The sequence below is a fragment of the Crocuta crocuta genome, unplaced genomic scaffold (assembly GCF_008692635.1).
Source record: "Crocuta crocuta isolate KB4526 unplaced genomic scaffold, BGI_CrCroc_1.0 scaffold339, whole genome shotgun sequence".
Classification (NCBI taxonomy): Eukaryota; Metazoa; Chordata; class Mammalia; order Carnivora; family Hyaenidae; genus Crocuta; species Crocuta crocuta.
The window spans coordinates 5067926-5083653 of record NW_027530357.1 but is presented as its reverse complement, the minus strand read 5'-3'; the positions used below and the strand labels follow the sequence as shown (position 1 = coordinate 5083653).

The following is a 15728-nucleotide window of genomic DNA, read 5'->3' as shown; positions in this document are numbered from 1 at the left end:
GGGGGCAGAGATAGCGGGTCAGAGGATCCGAAGCAGGCTCTGAGCTGACAGCGGTGACCCTGACTCGGGGCTCAAACTCACGAACAGCGAGATCATGACCTGGGCGAAACCGGAAGCTTAACCGACTGAGCCACTCAGACGCCCCTCTTTTCCTCACTGTTGATGGACACATGGTGTGGTTTCTTCCTGAAGAAAACCAGTCGCAGCTGACTCCAAGCTGGGGACACAACAGGGAGGAGTGGGGTCTGTGGAGGATCCGGAAGGGCCCTGGGGCTGGGCCACTCAGCCTCAGACAATGCGGGCTCCACCCGACTGCCTGCCGACTGCCTTCCCTGGGTGGACAGATCTTTCCTTTCTCAAGAGAAGCCGTTTACTCTGAAACCTTTACATCTTACCTGCTGTAATCTAACATAACTAGGAAGAGGGAGCATAGCACACCCACCAGGACGGCTATGATAAAATGCACAAAATAGTAACCAGTGCTGGCGAGGCTGGGGAGGAAAGGAAATGTTGTGCGCTGGCTGGTGGGAACATGAAATGGCTTAGCCACTGTTGGAAAAATCGGAAGGATTCTCGAAAAGTTGAGCATGGAATCACCACCACATGCCTTGGCAATTCCATGCCCCGAAGAGCAGATGCTCAAGAAAAGCACAGGAATGTTCGCAGCGGCACTACTCACAGGCAGCCTCGAGGTGGAAACAAACCAAATGCCCATCACCTATGAACAGATAAGCAAAATGTGGTCTCTCCATACAAGGGAATAGTATTCAGCCAGAAAGAGGAATGACGAACTGACCTGCTACAACATGGATGATCAAAAACATGATGCCAAGTGGGTCACATACTGTGATTTCGTTTATAAGACATGTCCACGGTCGGCAAACCCACGAGACAGAAAGCAGATCAGAGACCAGGGGCCGAGGAGGGAAGGGAATGGGGATGAGCGACTAACGGGTGCGGGGCTTCCGTTTGGGGCGATGGGAATGTTCTGGAGCTAGACGTGGCAGTTGCACAAGATTGTGAATGTACTAAATGCCACCGAATTGTTCACTTCAAAACGGTTACATTTATATTATGGGAATTGCATGCTTCAGTTAAAAAAAAAAAAACCTGGGAAAATGAACTCAAATGTGAAAATAAAAAAGAAAGACTGGGCCAAATAAAATAAGCCTGTAGGTGGACTCTGAGGCCTGGGGTGCCTGCTGTGGGGCTTATGGTTGGCACGAGCCCACGCGGACAATCTCCTGCAGAGGTGCGGGCTATTTTCCTGGAAGGAAATGGAGTCTCCAAGAGGCAAAATGATTGGATCAGGGTCAAGTGCAGGATCTGGGGCCGGCAAACTGATCCCATGCTCCCTGCGGTTGGGGCCAAGGGCTGTGAAAAGCAANGAGGGGGGGGGGGGGGGGGGTCGGTCCTGTCTGAGCCAGAAGGTCAGACAAGGATTGTGCATTCAGAACTGTCACCTCCTCCCTCCCGGGGCCCAGAGAACTCGCTGTGAATTTAAGACAATTCAGCAAAGCCACGTGGAGCACTTAGTATTCACAAGACTTGTGCAATGTGTGAAAATAATAATAGTGCACAGGCAAAGCCTACTCTGGCGCTCACCATAGCTCCATAAGGCAACAGCAGAGCTAGTATATCCTGCATTAAGTTAACTTACACAAATTCAACTACATACAGTTGGCCAAAAGGAAGAAAAGGAAGAAATGCTCATTGAAAGCATGTGGACAACACCACCTGTCACAGCCCTATGTGATATGCCACCCGGGAGACACAGAAATGGGATACAGGGATCTGTGTTCTGAGCATCTCCAATCCTGAGAGCCTCTCTAGGATATGCAGCTCTCTGCACCAAGCGTGACCCTACGGGGTTCTCAGCCTCGGCACTGTTGACACTCTGGGCTGGATTATCACTCATCATGCGGTGGGGGGCGCTGCCCTGTGCAGCAAAGGACGCTGGAGGCATTTGGAGAATGTTTAGAGGCATCTTCCACACACACTACATGCCAGTAGTGTCCCCTCGAAGTTGTGACAACCAAATACATCTCTAGGCGTTGCCAAATGTGCCCTGGGGGCAAGATCACCCGGCTGGAAGACCACCGCTCTAGAGTTGATTAACATGCGTATGTTTTACGTAATAGATTTCCAAGGGACCCTGACTCACCTGGCGTTCAACCGCAGCAGCGGTGATCAGTGCAACTCAGGGAGGAAGTGCCTGTGCCATGACAACTTTCAGAGGCTTGTGGCAGTGCCATTCCTTCAGGGGAAGGAAGTGTGAGGGCTTTTCCTGCCCAGTTTGCCTTGATGTTAGAATCGAGTCCTCATATATGCTGGGACTGAAAGGTGGCATTATTACCCCATTGCACGGGTGAGGAAATCGAGGATCACAGGGAGTCCTTTACTTGCTCAAGATCTTAGAGCTAATAAGTGATAGCGATTTGAATCCAATCTGTTTTACTTTAAAATCCTTTCCTTTTTGGGGCGCCTGGGTGGCTTAGTCGGTTGAGCGTCCGACTTTCGCTTAGGTCATGATCTCGCGGTTCGTGGGTTCGAGCCCCGCATCGGGCTCTGTGCTGACTGCCAGCTCAGAGCCTGGAGCCTGTTTCAGTCTGTGACTCCCTCTCTCTCTGACCCTCCCCTGCTCACACTGTCTCTCTCTCTCTCCTAGAAATAAATAAAAACATTAAAAAAAATTTTTTTTAAATAAAATAAATAAAAAAAATCCTTTCCTTTTTTCCCCCCCATCTCACTATTTTGCTTTCTTATCTGCAAAAGGGGGTTGAAGGAACTCATGCGGCAAGAAATAATTCTTCACAGACTCTCACTACTAGAGGTGACACCGTGCAGTCATCTGCCTGCCTCTTGGTTCTGGATTAGGCTACAGGTAAATGCAGACTCAAAAAGGTATTTATTGACCTGTGTATTACTGGGGACTTATCTGATTGCAAGAGACAAAACCTAACTCCAACAAGCTTGAAGCAAAAAGGGACTGTATTGGCTCCTATAACTGGGAAGTTCAAGGAGAGATAGCTTCAGGCATGGTTGGATCAAGGGACCCAAAGGGTCAGGACAGTCGTTTAATATTTGTTGGCTTCATTGTCAGGCAGATCTCCCTCCTTCACAGAAAGAGGCCACCAGCAACACCGTGTCTAAAACCCGACCACTTAGAAACCCTGCAGAAAAATGATCTCCATTCCAATAGTTCCATCAACATTCCTGAACTTGGCTCTGACTATCCTAGCTTGGTTGGGTCCCTTGCACATCCAGGAACGAATTCCTATGGCCAGAGACAGGTGCAAGCCTCCATGATGGCCTGAGCTCCCTGTGCATCCGAAGAGTTTGAGGGTAAGGCCATCCCCAGCCTTCTGGAGAAGAATAGGCAGGGCGGGGGATCAGGCCTGCGGGGGGAAGCAAGTCACTCTGTACCCTCACGGCACACCAAGGACTAGGTGCAGCTTATACAGCGTGTTTGGTACGCAATGCCCTTTAATCCTCATGACAACCTCCTATCATTACTGCTGAGGCCCTGAGAAGCTCCAAGTTCACGGCCAGCACCTCCGGAACAGAGACAGCCCGGCGTGCCCAGGGGCACCCTGCCCTTAGGAGGTGGAGCTGGGACTTCAACTGGGACCTGTGTGACCGGAAGCCCACGGGCTGTCCCCCTCCCCCGTCTCCCCTCCCCCAGCCAACCGGGCCTGTGGGAGGGAAGCCTCCTCAGCGCTTTGTTCCAGTCTCTTAACTCCCAAACCCCCGTCAGCGAGTTCTTTATTTCCACCAACGGTGCAATTAAACTAAGGGCTCCGGGAACTGCAGGCTGGCCCCGGGGCAGCCGCGCGTCCCTCGAGCCTTCTGCGAGTTCTGGCTTCCCAAGGGAAGGGACGTGGCGGCAGCTCCAGGGGCCCAGGCTCCCGTGGAAGCTTCTGGGCGTGCCATTTTGTTTCCGGGTGGCAGAAAAGGCAGCACACACCTTGCACTTGAACCGTTTGTAGAACGTCTCCCCGGGGGACTAAAGGTGGCCGGGTCCCTCACCTCCTAGAAAAGTCCCCTATACAGGCTGGTGGCAGAACTCACTAGGCAAAAAAAAAAAAGCCAACCTGAGAAACCGGGGTTGAAAGAGAGGCCTCTTTCTGTTTGGTCAATGAGCAGCTGTGAAGGATGCGTAGGATGGAGCTAAATTTATTTGTTCCTTTCTTTCTCGGAACGGCAGCAACGGGGCTCGGAGTGCAGCTGTCTGGCGCTCCCGGGAGCGGTCTGCAGGCACCAGCGTGCACCGAGGGTGGCTCTCCCCGGGCCGTGGCTCCCTTCCGGGCCGCGGCCTCTCTGTAGACTGGGGCTGGGATCCTGTGCCGGGTGGGTAGGAGTTTGGAGCTGCCTCCTGGCCCCGGGGTGAAATCATCACCTTTTAAAAGCAGCCCATGTGCAGGACGCAGGGGACCCTGGCCTGGCGAAGGTGGCTCGCAGCCACGCCCTGGAAAAGCACCGCGGTCCCAACCACCTCTGCTTTCACTGCTCAGATCTGTGGGTACCTTGTAAGACTCAGCCTGTGTTGGAGGGGACAGGGGAGGGCATGGGGGGAGCCTTCCAAAGGGCAAAGCCAGGAGTCCTTTCTGGGACGTCTCTGTTTGGGGAAAGCAGAGCTGAGGCTCACCTTCAGCGGGGCCTCCCGCCTGCTGCTCAAGGTGGTGGTTTTTTTTTTTTTTTTAATTTTTAATTTTACAAGTGCTTTGTGAGACTTTCAGAAGGTGCCCATGGGTGGGGAAGTGAAAGGAGGAGGGACGGGGAAGAAACTGCTTCTTTATTTCTAGCCTCGCTTGAACGGGTTCTTGACGGTTACTGCTACAGTTTTGCTGAGTCAGAAGCATCCCCCAGCTGCTCACCGGAAACACAGCTGTTAGGCGAAAATAACCACAGAGCCGAGCATCGTGCACCTTCCAGAAAAGAGGGCAGAAAAACCTCAAAACAAAAGAGAAAAATACAAAACAATAGAAGAGGCACCGTCGGAAGGCTGCGCGGCTCGCCCCCTCGCCCAGGCTTGCGGCTCAGAGACGCAGCAAAGTCTGGTTGCTTTTCCATTTCAGTGGGCTGAATCTTGCCCCGTCCCAACAGAGAGAGACACGCGACCGTGTCCTAACCCCTGGAAGCCGTGAATGTGATATGCCTGGAGCCAGGGTCTCTGTGGAAGTAACTGACTTAAGGATGCGAAGTGGAGACGATTCTCGATTACCTGGGTGGGCCCCAAATCCAAAGACAGGTGTAAAAAGCGAGGCAGAAGAAGATCAGACACACAGAGAACACACGGAGACACAGGGAGGGGAAGGCCAGGTAAAGACGGAGGCAGAGGTGGGTGTCATAGGCGCCTGTAGGCCGACGGACACCAAGGATTTGTCATGGCAGCCACAGGACATTATACAACAGCCACAGCTACCATTTGCTGGGTCCTGTCCCCAGCCACCCCTTTCCCCTCATCCAGGTCCAGACTGAAAGCGTTCACAGCATCTTGCGTGCGAGGTGTCTTACATGGACACTGAACTTCCCTTCCCTCTGGGCTTCATGATTATCAGGAAGGACTTGAGGGCTCCAGGGACTGGGCGGGATCAGGGATCCCTGCTTCTGGACGAGACTCTCTGCCACAGGCCAGGTGTGTGCCCTCATCAACCAGCCCGCACTCACTGAGGTCGCTGGGCAGTGCACGTTAGAAAACAGGCTCTGGGTTTGAACACCGGTTCTGCCACTTCCTGGCTGTGGGGTCTGGGGTGAGGATGTTGGCCGCTCTAGGCCTCGGTTTCCTCATCTGGACAATGGGGAGATGACCTGAAAACCACCCTGCTGAGACACAGAGATGTTGTCAAGGATAACTACTGTGAACGCATAGCAGAGATTCTAAGGAAGTTGGGGCAGCTGCCAGAGGCCAAAAACAAAGAAGGAAGCAAAGTCCAGAGCTGAAGGTGCTGTGCCAGCAGATCTCCGTAGGAGCCTGGGGACGGGAGACGCCACCCGGGTCACACCAGGCCAGGGGCTGGAGCTGCAACACTCTCCTCTCCCACGAGGTTGGGGCTTCCAGGACCTTCCCCATCTATATGGCTGTGAGGACTCAGTCAGCACATGCAGGGCTGTGCCCCACAGCTCTTATGGTCCAGCGCTCTATAGAAGTTTCATAAACTACCGGGAAAGAAAACTTTGCTCTCCCTTGGTTCTACTGTGTAAGTGAGTTATCAGCCCGGACCTGTGGGAGGCTACCTCTGCCATGACCTTGGGAGAGCCTACCTGAGGATGATGCCAGAACCGAAAAGAGCTGAGATGAGAGACAGAAATTCTTGATGACATTGAGTCCCTGGATCCAGCAGTGCCTGAAAGCATCCATAGCTCCAAACTTCCAGTCCCACTGAGATAATACGTATTCTTCACGCTTAAGATAATCTGAGTTGGCCTCTTATGAACAAAAGCATCCTGACTCACACATTATCTTATGTGATCATCTCAGCAACTCAAGGAGGTAGGCATCTTACTATGTCCATCTTATGAGAGGAAATTGAGGCTCACAGACATTTCATCGCTTGCTCAAATCACACTGCTAGTAAGTGGCAGGGCCGTGACTTGAACCCAGGGCTATGATGTGATTCCCCTCAGCCCTGGGAAGGCAAAAGATGTTGTTAGTGCACCCAGGCTTCTGTGTCGTGACTTGAGAAAGTACAAAAATCTCAAGGCCTTGTGTGGCTCATCTATGAAATAAGATTTGGTGTGAAAATCTTGGCTCATCTATGAAAAAAGATTTTTAACCTTTTAAATATACATGTATATATTAAAATAAATATATAAATATTAAAAATATATATTTATATACATAAAGATTACTATGACCATCAACCTTCTATTTTCTGTCCGTAGCTAACAGATGTTAGCATTTTGTCATAGTTGCTTCAGAGGCAAGACAATTTCTGAAAATCCATACAATTCTTTGTATCTTGATTCTGGATTCTGAAAGTCAGTCTGATTCTGAATACCTCGAAATAAAAAACAAAAATAAAAGTTCTCTTATATTTACTTACAGATTTAAAATCTCTGGTATTCTCCATTCCTTGCATGGATCTGAGTTTCCACCTGGTACCATTTTTCTTCAGCCTAAAAAAGAACTTGTAATATTCTGTAGAGTGCAAGTCTGCTGGTGACAAGTTCTACCACCTTCTGTCTGCCTGAGAAACATTTTTATTTCACTGTCATTTTCTAAGGATAATTTTCACTGAATACAGACTCTTTGTTGACAGGGTTTTGTTTGTTTGTTTGTTTTAATTCAATATATTAAGGATGTCATTCCATTGTTGTATGGCCTGCATTGGTTTTAAGGGGGGAAAGCAGTGATATTTCTTATCTTTGTTCATTGAATGTAATGTTTCTTTTTATCTTGGCTGTTTTCAAGATTTTCTTTTAATTGCTAGTTTTAAATAATTTGATTACGATTGCTGTGATCTTGTTTTCTTTGCGGTTATCCTGATGGCAATTTGTTGGGTTTCTTGGGTCTGTCGCTTTATAGCTTTTATCAGTTTTTGGAACGTCATCAGCCATTTTCATTTCAAGTATTTTGTTCTGCCCTCTCTTCCTCCTGGGGTTCCAATTACATGTAGGACCATCTAATGTTGTTGTAGCGGCTCCTGGTGTCGTGCTCCTTTTCTTCCCTAGTCCTTTTTTTCCTTGTACTTCATCAACTTGTATTATTATGTCATCACGTGCACTGGTTTTGTTTCTTCTGCAATCTTTAATATGCTGTTAAACCTATTCAGTGAAGTTTTCATTCTAGATATTGTATTTTTCCTCTCTCGAAGCTTCATTTAGTTCTTAAAAACAACAACAACAACAACAAAACCTCCACTTGGAGCACCTGGGTGGCTTATTCAGTTGAGCGTCTGACTCTTGATTTCAGCTCAGGTCATGATCCCAGGGTCGTGGGATCGAGCCCCGTGTAGGGCTCCACACTGAGGATACAGCCTGCTCAGGATTCTCTCTCTCCCTCTCTCTCTGCCCCTCCCCTGCTCATGCTTGGTCTCTCTGCCAAAATAAATAAACATTTTTTAAAAACACTTTCACTTCTCATGTTCATGCTTTCCTTTAAATCTTTGAACATATTTGTAATAGCTTTTTAAAAGTCCTTGTCTGTTAATGACATCATCTTTGTCATTTTGGATCAGTTATACTTATTGGTAGTTCTCCTGGTAATGGGTCACATTTTCTTGCTTTTTAGGTATCTAGTAATTTTATGTTGGATGCTAGACTTTGTTAGTATTATGCCACTGTTGTCCAGATATTTGTCCTCTTCCTTTGGGATTCATTTGACAAGCAGTTGAGTTACTTACTGGTCAGTTTGATTTTTTTCAAGCTTCTTAAAAAAGCTTTACTGAGTGAACCTAGTGGAGCCTTTCTTCCAAGGCCAGGTTAGCCCTACTACTAAGGTCTGACCTTACTGTGGGTCTCTAATGAATGCCTTGGATGTTCGACAAACTTATTCCTCTTCTGGTTTGCTAAATCTTGAATGTCCCCTGGTCCTATGAGAGCTCTGGGAATTATTCAAGTTATTCTTCCCCAGTAGTTGTTCTTTGTCATCCTTACAGCATTCCAATCCGTGCTTGGGCAATTTCGTATTCAACCAATCACTCAAGGGACTCCCTATACAGATTTCCAGCACTGTTTAACTACATAGCACCTTCTTCTCTAGAACTTTGGCTCACAAATTCCAGCTCTTTAATCTCTACATATGATAATCTATATGTCCTCAACTCAGGGAAACTTCCACGATTCCCCTGCTTGGGATTCCCCTCCCTGTGCTGCAACCTAAAAAGTACTTCTAGGCAGGAAGCCAAGGTGATCATAGGGCTCACTTCATTTGCCTCACTTCTTTGAGTGCTCACGGTTATGCACTGCCTGTTGCTCAATGTCTGAAAACTGTTGTTTCATATTTTTTTTCAGCTTCCTAGTTGTGTACAGATAGAAAACAAGTCTGGTANAAGAAGGAAGGAAGGAAGGAAGGAAGGAAGGAAGGAAGGAAGGAAGGAAAAAAATAGAAGGAAAATGCATTGAAAGGATTTGGGGGAGACACAGAATAGAAGTAATAGCCAAAGAATAGTTCTTGGAAGAGACAGAGACCAGAGAAGTTCTGGAGACCCAGGGGAACTAAGAGATAGTTTCTTTAGGGCATAGACTCTGGGATGAATGAGCTCTAACCCTGTGGAGAGCTTTAAGATTCAAATTTCTGGGACAATATGTCTGGCATGGCCACAGTCCTGGGCTTACCTCTTGGCCGGAGGAGGGCAAGATGCCCTGATTAATGATACTACCAAGATAATACCCAGTGAGGGACTCTAGGTCACCAAAACAAAACTGAGTCACTCTTGACAGAAGTAAGGAGAATGGCCGCGAGGCAGGCAAAAACAGCAGGCACATTACACAACATTTAGCAAAGAACAAAATCCTTTAAGTAGGATAGGCTTTCATACTCAGAGCCTTGTGGTTTCTTTTTGATATTTAACCCCTAAATGGCAGAGCTGTCTTCTTTCCCCCGACATCCCTGCCTTCCCCTGCGACACAGGAAGACCTTCCCCATGGTGGTTCCACTTTATGGACAGCATATAGGAATACGAACTCTGCATCAGGCCAGAAACACTGGTTTAGGGATCACTGGGAAGAGAGTCTCTGAGTCTTTGCCAGTGTTCAAGGCAGGCTTCCAGCGAATAAAACGCACTTGGGGGTGAAAGGCAAGCAAGGACCTGTGTCCTGGGAACAGAGCAAGAAAGGAAACATGTCCATTCCCCTTCTTGTACTTATAACCACCCGCAGTTGGCAACTCCTTGCCTGAAAGAAAATGTTTTGTGTTTCAAGAGTGAGCCTGTGGTGGCTGCAGGCTAGTTTATTGAGCGGCTTAGTTCAACCAGACGTATGGACAACTGCATCAACAGGTAAGGGAACCAGATGTTCTGTGCGTACATTGTTCTGAGGAAATTCTGTTACCCCCCACTCTGCCTGGAGGCTAATCAGATACGTGTGTGTGTCTGTGTGTACGTGCATGTGTGTGCATGTGTACGTGTATGCGTGTGCGTGTGTGTTACTTCTACAAAACTCATCACCTGAAGTCCCTAAAGTTTCCACAAACATTACTTTCCTGTAGAATCATACCCATTTCAGAGATGGAAAATCTGAGGCATAGTATGTGGAACTATGAGTCAGTGGTAAAACCAAAAAACACGTTTGTGACTACAGGGTAAAGCTCTCCTGATGCGCCTTGAGGATGATGTGAAAACATGAGCGGGGGGGACAGAGTGAGGGAGGGGAGAAAGAAAAAGAGGAAAACAAGTCTTCAAAGATGCCCAGGTTTGGGGGGGGGGGTGGACTTAGGTGCTGAGAGGTGCCATTTATACACAATTGAGATTTAGACTGAAGTCACGGTCACCTCACCTCACACCACGAGCACCTCGCGTCACACAGTAAGTTTTCTCTCCAGCTTTGTGTTTTAGCTACAGGTCCTTCCTCCGGTTCAACCTAGAAGTTTCTTCATTCCTTGTGGGGCTTTTTCTTTCAAGAACGAAATCGCGATACTTCCGTGTAGTTTGAGAAGAGGCCTGATGAGGTTATACAATCACTTCCGGGAGGGGTTTTTAGGGCCTTGGGTCCTGTCTGACATAGTAGGGGCTGCAGGGAGAGACGATACATTCAAAATGCTCAGAGGAAGAAGGGTAGACTTTGGAGCTCGTCTTCCAGGACAGTGGGAGAGATCTGGGAGTTAGGACAGCCTTCTGGGGAAGCGTCTAGAGCCTGTGAAATCTGTAAAGGGACAAATAATCTTATTCACAATGCCTGATGCATAGTAGGTGTTCAGTAAACGATTTGTTGAAGGAAAGAATACTTAAGTGAGTGGCTGTGAATCCCGTCGCTTCTACCCGACAGACTCCAATGCTTCCTTACCTTTGTGCATTTTTCTACCCTTTGCTGTCTGGCAACTGTGTGTGTGTGTGTGTGTGTGTGTTTTAATGTTTATTTATTTTTGAGAGACAGAGAGACAGAGCACGAGCTGGGGAGGGGGGGAGAGAGAGGGACACACAGAATCTGAAGCAGGCTCCAGGCTCTGAGCTGTCAGGACAGAGCCCAATGCGGGGCTTGAACTCACGAACCGTGAGATCATGACCTGAGCAGAAGTTGGCACTTAACAACCAACTGAGCCACCCAGGCGCCCGGTGGCAACTGTCTTTTCAGGCAACGGATCTTAATCTTTTGTGCGCTATGAACCCTTCTGAGAATCTGACAAGAGCAATGGATCCCCTTCTCAGAAAAGGCACAGACTCATACACACAGTCCTGCACATCTTTTCAAGTTGAAAGCCAATGCCCAGGACCTCGCCCATAGCTTCAGCTCCCTGATGGTCCCTTTCTTGCTCTTCTCTCCAGACTTCCTCTCCCTCTTCCCCACAAGCTTCACTGGGTTCCCACAGCACTTTTTTTGTTGCGTTTTAGTTCAGAACTAGAGATAGTTTGGGTCCACATCTGTTGTCTGGGCAGGGATTAGAGGCACCCTCTCCGTTCCACTCAGTGTTGCCGGGGCCAGAATCATCTGAATAATTGCACACACACCTGGCTGGAGGTTGACACTGTTAAGACCTGAACAGCTGGGGAGCTGACCCCCCAAAGTTAGGGGTCTTTGGGCAGCTCTGCCTGCCTCGATTGGCCTCTCTACTCAATCTCTCTGGCATATCCAGAGAACGTTAAACATACTTCATTGTTACTTAACACACAACACTACAGTGGTTATTCATGCCCATTGATGGTGGTAATTGTAACTGTTTCACCAGCAACACGTAAGGGCCAGAGCCTATTTATCTCTATTTCCTCAGGATCCGGTGCCTTGAACATAGTAGGCATTTTACTATATGCAAATTAGAATAAAACTCAACACTCAAAAAACCCCATTTAATCCGATTAAAAAATGGGCAGAAGACATGAGCAGAAATTTCTTCAAAGAAGGCATCCAGATGGCCAACAGACACATGAGAGGCTGCTCAACATCACTCATCATTGGGAAAATGAAAATCAAAACCACAAAGAGATATCACCTCACAGCTGTCAGAGCGGCTAAAATCAACCACACAAGAAACAACAGGTGTTGGAGAGGATGTGGAGAAAAAGGAACTCTCATGCACTGTTGGTGGGAATGCAAACTGGTGCAGCCACTGTGGAAGACAGTATGGAGGCTCCCCGAAAATTTAAAAATAGAACTACCCTATGATCCAGTATTCACACGATTAGGCATTTAACCAAAGAATACAAAAACACTAACTCAAAGGAATATATGCACTGCTATGTTTATAGCGGCATTGTTTACAATAGCCAAATTATGGAAGCAGCCCAAGTGTCCATTGATCAGTGAATGGATAAAGAAGATGTGGTATATATACATATAGTGGAATATGATTCAGCCATAAAAAAGAATAAAACCTTGCATTTGCAACAACATGGCTGGAGCCACAGAGTATAATGCTAAGCGAAATAAGTCAGTCACAGAGAGACAAAAAGACAAATACCATATGATTTCACTCATATGTGCAAGTTAGGAAACAAAACAATTGAGCAAAGGGGAAAAAGAGAGAGAGAGGCAAACCAAGAAACAGACTTCACTATAGAGAACAAACCGATGGTTACCAGAGGGGCGGTGGGATGCGGATGGGTGAAATGGGTGATGGGGATTGAGGAATGCGCCTCTGATGAGCATTAAGTTATTAAAATAAAAACTTATACGTATATACACACACACGTATATGCTAGATAGAGATGCATGTAGGCATGTACTTGTTTGCTATTACATCCCACTACATTTCAAAAATAGGATTAGAAAGTGGCTTATTTACATATATCAATTCAACAAAATAAAAAATTTTAAACTAGGAAACGAAGACTAAGTGGGGAAAAAAAAAAGGTAAGAAGGTGTGTTGAAATAAAGGACGAGATCGGTACCTGAAATGCACTTACCATTAGCGGTCCAGAAATCTGCTCAAGTATCCTGGTGATAAAAGCAAAGAGTTATAACCAGTTACACAATGCGTGGTGTTAGACACAAACAAACTGACTGCTTAGGAAAGCACAACTTTCATTAGCAACAGACTACACAAAATTACAACCTCCTTGGGACACCTGGGTGGCTCAGTTGGAGAAGCATCCAACTCCTGATTTCAGCTCAGGTCGTGATCTCACAGTTCAGGGATTCGAGCCCTGTATCTGGCTCTGCGCTGACAGTGTGGAGCCTGCTTCGGATTCTCTGTCTCCCTCTCTCTCTCTCGGCCTCTCCCCTGCTCTCTCTCTCACTCTCTCTATTTCTCTCTCTCTAAAAATAAATAATATAAATAAACATTAAAAATAATCTAAAAGTACAGCCTCCTTGCGGTAAAAATTATAGCAGGTTTATACAATGAATTCCGTATAATGTCCCCCACTGCAGGTTAAGGGAAGTTCAACACAAGCAAATCCGTAAGTGGCCAAAGAAAAGGGTGCAGTTCTCTAAGAGTCTGGTTTTATCTAAGGAAACACATAAAACTATCTATCTAGCCCAGCCCTTTTCTAAAGGGTAGACCATGGAATACTGACCATTACTGGAGAGGTTGTGCCCATGAGGGTTTCTGTGGTCAGGAGAAGTTTGGAAACTCAACCATGGCTTCTTGGAACCTCACCGTGAACGCTGGCTTTATAAAGGCTCTGAGAAGTCCCGCAGTAAAGAATCCAGCATTTCCCAAGCTTCTTGGGCCACTGTTGTGCAAGAACCTAGCCCCAGTCTCCAAATGGCACCTAGGCTCACTGCTCCTACTTGTCGTTTTTCTTTCTCATAAAAGCATATAGGATTACCAGATTGCTGTTCTTAAACAAGTTATGCCAGTATCTCTTTCCTTTGTCTTTTCTTGAAAGGACTGAGGAAAGAAAGAAAGTAATATCTGCAAACCTCCTGCTTAAATCACCTTTGTTTAAAGTCCGTTCTACTTGTGCTTCATTATAGGCAGGANAAAAAAAAAAAAAAAAAAAAAAAGATTAGGGAGAAATGTGTCCTCCCAAACATCGTCTAAGGCAGAAGACAGGGGTGCTCAAATGTCACCAAAAGCCCACAGTTTCTGCCCCTTGGAAAATAAAAAGGGGTCAGGACACACCTGTCCCTTGCCGATCCCGTCGGTTCTCCATAAGCCTGATCGCTAAGCGAGCAATGCTCGCTCAGAAAACTCGAGGAGCACTTTCAGCAGATGGCCGGGAGCAGCCAGGGCGGTAGCTGTTTGTTTTGGCGTCGCGTGTGAAGACAGAAAAAGGGTGTGTGCCGCCCCCTGTCCAGTTCCTGTCTCTTGGTGTGCTGGCATTGCCATCTCAAAAGAATCAAAGTGTGATCTGGTTCAAACAGGGAACGCAGGTCTCCTTTTGGCAGGCCACAGAACCGTCCCAGAGCCTTTCCTTCACAAAGCACTCGTTAATATCCTACTTAAGATTCCGTAGAACACACTGGAGGAAACTGATGAAATGGATGGAGGGGCTGCAGAGCCGCCAGGCCAACGATTCTCAAACTGGGTTCCGTGGAGCACTAGCGCTTCTCGCGGCGTCTCAGAGAAACGAGGCAAGAGAGGGACCGAGGAGGCCCTCTGCATGCAGACTGCTGAGCCCCCAAACCCAAGTTTCTCTCNGGTTTGTTACTTAAAATTAGAAAATGTTGGAGAAGCCCTGCTTTCAACAAAGCACCACACATACTACTTCTCACAGCTGAGATTCTGATAAGAATTAAAAGGCAAACCGTTTTTAGTTGTGCGCTTAGCAAGAACCTGTGGACGGAAATTTAGTTTTTTTTTTAATCAAAAGCAGAGCCACGGAAAAACATACAATAAACAAAGAAGAGATCTGCCGCCATAGAATTAACAAAGAGTTAATATTCTTAATTTATAAAATGACCCTCCACATTAATAAGAAAAAGACCAATAACCCAGGAGAAGCATGGGCCAAGGCTACAGAATTCACAGAGGCAGAAATGCAAATGGCCAATAAACATATGAAAAGATTCGAGGACTCTCTTGTCAGGGAAATGCAAATGAGAACAATGAGGTACTATTTTTTACCCATCAGATTGGCAAAAATGGAAAATATGTGTAACATCCAGAGCTGGCAAAGGGGGAAGGAATCCAGTTCTCTCAAACACCATCAGGGGAGAGGCTGTAAATTATTATAGCGTCGTGGAAAATCAACTGTTGGTATTTTTGAAAATTTCAACTGTGGCCTAGCACTCTCGCTTCTGGGAATATATCCACCAGAAATGAAAATGCCAGTCTATAAAGACATAAATATATGAAGAAGTTCATTGAAGCATCGCTTGTGATAGTTTAAAAAAAAAAAAACAACACCTGGAAACAATCTGAATTAATAGGAAGATGGTGGAACAAATCATGATGTATTTATATTAAGGAATACAGTGTAGGTATTAAACATCATAAAATAAAATTATACATATTGACCGAGAGATATGCCTGTAATACTTTGCTAGATAGAATAAAAGCAAGTGTGATCCTATTTTCATTAAAAATAAAATAAAATAAAAAGACCAAAAAAAGTCACACGCTCTAAGTAGGTTTTTATATGTTTTTATAAATGCAGGAAACAGTAGGGAAACATTCAGACCAAATTGTTAACAGTGATTGCATCAGGGAGCTGGATTGGAGAGGTGCAGAGAGACTATTACTTCTA

The 15728-nt window shown here is 46.6% G+C and overlaps 1 long non-coding RNA gene across 1 annotated transcript; it reads right to left on the bottom strand.

Moving 5' to 3' along the window:
* Positions 1–9559: 9559 nt before the first annotated feature.
* On the bottom strand, positions 9560–13692 carry LOC144233149 (uncharacterized). The gene is made up of 3 exons (XR_013335609.1): positions 13611–13692; positions 12999–13029; positions 9560–10803 (listed from the first exon to the last, which is right to left on the bottom strand). It is a non-coding gene; the product is annotated as an uncharacterized LOC144233149 (long non-coding RNA).
* Between the last annotated feature and the right edge of the window lie 2036 nt (positions 13693–15728).